This window comes from Curcuma longa, chromosome 16 (assembly GCF_044706935.1).
Source record: "Curcuma longa cultivar G26 ecotype Majalengka, Jawa Barat chromosome 16, ITB_CL_G26_1.1, whole genome shotgun sequence".
In the NCBI taxonomy this organism is placed as follows: Eukaryota; Viridiplantae; Streptophyta; class Magnoliopsida; order Zingiberales; family Zingiberaceae; genus Curcuma; species Curcuma longa.
In genome coordinates, this window is record NC_133876.1 from 3,539,030 (window position 1) to 3,544,703 (window position 5,674).

At 39.8% G+C, this 5,674-nt stretch overlaps 1 long non-coding RNA gene across 1 annotated transcript; it reads left to right on the top strand.

Annotated features, from left to right (window-relative positions):
* Positions 1-423: 423 nt before the first annotated feature.
* Positions 424-1,727, top strand: LOC141847131 (uncharacterized). The gene is made up of 3 exons (XR_012603397.1): positions 424-669; positions 783-890; positions 1,640-1,727. It is a non-coding gene; the product is annotated as an uncharacterized LOC141847131 (long non-coding RNA).
* The last annotated feature ends 3,947 nt before the right edge of the window (positions 1,728-5,674 follow it).

A 5,674-nucleotide genomic window follows, 5' to 3' on the forward strand; every position in this document is an offset into this window, starting at 1 on the left:
CATGTTTTTTTTATCTATTCATAATAATTCACATGCATTTATTGTCATCTTCTAATAGGACTTATGCAAGAGAAATACTGAAAATCGGAAGAAGCAATTATACACCCACACGGGTGGTTCAAAAACCATAGCAAGGAGAAAGCATGAAGAGGTAGTAGACCCAATAATTCACTTATTAGTTCATTTTTGTGTAATTATTTAACTATATGTCAATAATGTGATATAGGAACGACAACGTGGAAGCAGCATTAGCCGAGGGGAGTTATGGGTTATGTTGCACAAGAAAAAGGATGGTTCTTATATTCACGACAATGCTGAAGCCATTGGTGTAAGTTTAGTATTAATTACAACATGATTCTTATATAATTGATAAAATATAATGTATGCAGGAAAAAGTATCAACTAAACTTTGTTAAATATTTGTGTGATATGCTTTCAGGTATAGAGTTATTGACTTATTCTAGCATTAGTCATTGTGTCATGTGAGATGCTTGCATCATTAAGGACATAAAGTGTGACATTCCTATGAAATTCCTTTGAATGTTCGACCACATGTTATTTTTTGCTTATTTTTGTATGCCTTTAGTAACATGATAAAAATCTTTATCCATTCTGGATTAGGCTGTTGAGAATGTGAATAAAGTAATTGCTCCAGAATTGATCGGCAAGGTATGCTTAATGTTCTTAGCTTTTTGCCCTTTCTGTATTATATTTTTATTCCTCATTCTATTATTACATTTATATTGTATGTCTATCAAGCATGCATATTTAAATTGTTTCAGGATACTATTGAGCAAGCACAGATTGATGAGAAGTTTGTGCGTACTTGGGAGTACTATTTCATCTATTGTGCTGCTGGTTTCAAGTCCTGCATGCTCGAAAATTATCAGGTATTTGAAATCACATATAAACAATGAGAAATATTAAAATGAATCAGTTTGATCGGTACATATATAGCTGATGCTAGTTTATGTTTGAGTGATGCAGATTGTGTTCTCTCGTCATTGATATTTATGCAAATGAAAACTTGTAGTCTATTTAGCAGCTGATATTGCTATAACTGCAGCATCCATCACATTGATAGACAAGCTAAGCTGTAGGGAATCTATAACAGAACTAATCCACTAAACCGATTATATGGCATCACGAATTTTATTTCTTTTGCAGAATGCAATGGCATGTAAACACATTTAGTACATTTCAAAACTAGCACAACAATATAAGAGCCGCAGTATGCAGCAGTGAATCCACAGAAAGCAGCAACACTATATCAAAAAAAGAAAGTGAAAAGAGCACAGTGGTGTGCGTTGCTCTTATTTTGCTTTAGTTGAATTAACTAGCTGCTCGCTGAACTCCCAAAGCGATTTTGCTAATGCTTCATCTCTAGCCTTGGCAGTTGTCTTCTCCTCGTTGCTCTTATTTTGCTTTAGTTGAATTAACTAGCTGCTCGCTGAATTCCCAAAGCTTTTTTGCTAATGCTTCATCTCTAGCACAGTGGTTAGCAGTTGCTTTGATTTTTGACCGTGTAACATGTACCATGTACCAATCAATTGGAAAAGTATGTTGCTGCCATTTGTATATTTATCTATTGAGGGTGCTTAAAGTTCTATTATCTCATTGTGTTTGGGAATTGCTGCAGGTTCTGATTGGCATGGATGTTGCTGCTTCTGAATTCTATTGTGGGAATTGCTGCGGTTTGCTGAAGGTGCTGCTGGATGTTGCATGGATGTTGCTGGATGTGGCATGGATGTTTAATAACAATGTATTATACCTGTTGATAAATGATAATTGTATGTGATTTGATATTTGACAAATTTGATATCCATGTGTAATGAATATTTGTTCACTAGTTTTGCAATAAATTAATGCAAGTAAAATTTTTAATTTTTTAGAATTTTTGGTTAATTTTTCTATTGTAAAAACTATCGCAGGTTGAAAATTATGTAATTGCACACTAAAAAGCTAAAACTGCCAGGAAACTATTTTGCGGCACTTTAAGCAAACCGCCGGGAAACTATTTTGCGGCAGTTTTAGCAAACCGCCGGGAAACCATTTTGCGGCAGTTTTAACAAACCGCCGGGAAACCATTTTGCGGCAGTTTTAGCAAACCGCCGGGAAATCAATTCGAACCGCCGGAAAAAGTAAACCGCCGAGAAATCATTTCTAACCGCCGAAAAAACAAACCGCCGGGAAATCATTTCTAACCGCCGGGAAATTATCTCAAACCGCCGCAAAAACAACCGCCGAAAAATCATTTCTAACCGCCACTAAACAAACCGCCGGGAAATATTTCGAACCGCCGCAAAAACAACCGCCGGGAAATCTACTTTAGTGGCGGTTATACCAGCGGTTCTCTAAAACCGCCGCTAAATGGTTTAACGACACCGGTATCAGTGGCGGTTTACCAAACCGCCGGGAAATGATTTTGCGGCGGTTTCAAACCGCCGCTAAACGATTTTTAAACCGCCGAAAAATCCTGTTTTTCTTGTAGTGCACGGTCCTGGACCGTTTTACGATGGGCAATTCACTATAAGACTTGTCCCTTACGGAATCAAGTCGGCGATTACAAAAATTCCAATAAACAGAATGAATACAAGGTTACCACTATTGGAGATCGACCAGCTTGCTTAGCTTGGAGGTGTTGGAGTTTTGGCGCTTCAGCAGCTTGACGGCTTGACAGATGAAGGCAGGCGTGCGAGGAACCGTCGTATCAGCAGTGTAGTGAGTAGAAATGAGCGTAGAAGCAGTTGTACTGGCTGCTGGTCGAAGGGTGCTTTTATAAGGCATCTGAGTCGACTCAACTGTTGCCCCAGTCGACTCAGATCAGCGAGATCCGGCTTCTGTGCGACGACTTGACCTTCAGTTGACTCCGTTGCCATCTGAGTCGACTCCGAGCTGACGTGTCATCACACCAGTGGCTTTTCCACGTCGCTGACTTATCCGTGAAGCAGGTCGACTCACTTACATCTGAGTCGACTCCGTGCTGAGGTGTAACGAGTCGACTCAGAACCTCCTTCAGTCGACTCACAACACCGTTTACGGTATTCTGACCTCGCTGACTGCCGGAACAAGTTGACTCACTATGAGTCGACTCAAGTCTCATCTGAGTCGACTCCTAGTGCATTTTTGCCCGGAGTCTGCTGTCAGTTTAGAATTACCGTGCCTGCACAGGAGTTAGCAAATAACATGCAAAGATAAAGGTAGAGTTAGTTTTCTAACTCTGGGTCTAACTTCAGGTTTCCAGTGAAATATTGGGTTAGCCTGACGTCTACTGTTCCTCTTGGGAACGCGTCCTCACCCACTCCACTCGGGAGAATTTACCTGATGCCAACCAGTCCTCCAGACTTGTTGGACTTTTGCTCGGCTCTGTCCTCGGCTTCCAGGATTTGTGCTGCGGCTCGATCTTCCTTGACCAGCCCAGTCTTCTGCTGCGGTCCAGTCCTCCTGACTGACCCAGACTTCTGCTGCGACCTAGTCCTTCTGACTAGTCCAGACTTCTTGTTGCGGCTCGGTGCTCCTGACCAGCCCAGACTTCACCTGGTGCTCTGACTCTGCCAAGACTTCAGCCTGACCCTCCAGATCAGGACTTCTTGGTGCCTAGGTCTCACTAGGACTTGGATCAAACCTGTGCTCCCTACACACTTAGATTAGCAACATTAGTCCAACAAACCACTTAACTTGAACTCAGTGCCATTATTAAAACTAAGGTTCGATCATTTAGTGCACCTTGCACCAACACTTGTAACCCTAAGAAGAAAGTTAATTCTCCCACTAGACTCATCTCAAACTCATTTTTCATGTGTTGAATAAACTCATGAAGAAAATCATCGTTTGTTGACCCAAAAATAATATCATCCACATATACTTGGGCAACAAAGATGTCATTATCCTTTGATTTTATGAATAGGGTTGGGTCAATTGTTCCTCTCCTAAACCCCTTAGAGATTAAAAATATTGAAAGCCTCTCATACCAAGCTCTAGGAGCTTGTTTCAACCCATACAAGGCCTTCTTAAGCTTGTATATATGATTTGGGTAATCTATACTCTCAAAACCAGGAGGTTGCTCTACATACACCTCTTCCTTTGATATGAAACACTTAACAGAAGGGTTAGAAGCACAAGATAAATTTATATAATAGAGATTTTGATTCCTATAGCCTTGTAGGATCACATTTTTCAAATTAATTTGTCTAACTAAACATTTATTAGAGTGAAACTCAACTTGATAGCCTGAGTCACATAATTGACTCACACTAAGTAAGTTAAATTCCATACCCTTGACTAAGAGCACCTTATGGATTGTGATTGTGGGTGATACCTCAATTGTTCATCTACCTATGATTTTGAGTTTACCACTATTACCAAAAGACACCTTTCCTTTCTTCATGTATTTTAATCTTGTGAATTTACTTACATCCCCGGTCATGTGGCTTGAACACCCGCTATCCATAATCCACATATTTGTGTCCTTCTTCTCTCTCACCTAAACAACATAAAATACATCACTTTTAGGTACCCAAAAACTAGATTCACTAACATTTTGTAAATACTTCTTAGGAACCCAAGCTAGTCTAGTTTTACCCTTAGGTGTTTGTTGACTAAATGACCCTTGCCTACCTACTAGAGAGATGTAAGAAACTTCCTTAGGTTTATAACCTATTCCAGCTTTGTTGTACACTACCCTTTGACTATTTAGAACCATGTCAAGGTTTCTAGACCCTAGTGTGAATTTCTCCAAACATTTCCTTAGATCAACAATTTCAATTTTTAATTTTTCATTTTCATCACACAGGTCATCATGATCACAAACATTGTTCCTAGTGGTCCTAAGTGCTTCTTTTAATGCCTTGACTTTTGACTTTGACTTAACTAATGCATTCTTAAGGTAAGCAATAGTACGATAAAGAAATCTTTATTTTACCTTATCCATTACCTCTTCCTCGCTTGATGAAGATTCATCGTCGCTTGAATGTTCTTCTTCACTTGAGGTGTCATTGTCACTCCCTCGTGCCATGAGAGCCATGTGCCGGGTGATGTGGCACAACTCCTCCTCGTCATCGGATGATTCACTACTTGAGGAGTCCCAAGAAGCTTGAGCTACCATAACCTCCTTCTTCTTCTTATCCTTCTTCTTGAATTCCTCTTTCTTCTTTAGCTTTGGGCAATTTGGCTTGATGTGCCCCTTTTTGTTGCACTCATAACAAGTCACATTAGGATTATAATTCGAACTTTGACTTTTACCTTGAGATGGTGGAGTGAACATCTTTTTCACATCCCTCCGTGTGAATCTCCTTGATCTTCCCATCATCTTCTTGACATAATGGGCTACTTGCTTGGGTGACATCTCCTCATCACTATCAGAAGGACTCTTGTTCAGACTCGGATGAGGTTTCCTTCTCCTTCTTCTTCTTTTTCTCCTTCTTTTCTACAAATAAAGCTATACCTTTCTCTTTCGAAGACAAGTTAGCTTGTTCATGCAATTCAAACTCGCAAAATAATTCATCTATTTTACAATTGAAAGATCCCTCGATACTTTATAAGCATCGACCATTGATGCCCATAAAGTGGTTCGGGGGAAGGCTTGTAATACATACCTTACCAAATCACGGTTGTCAAGTTTCTCACCTATGACATATAGACCGTTTACAATCTCCTTGAAACGCCCGTGCATTTG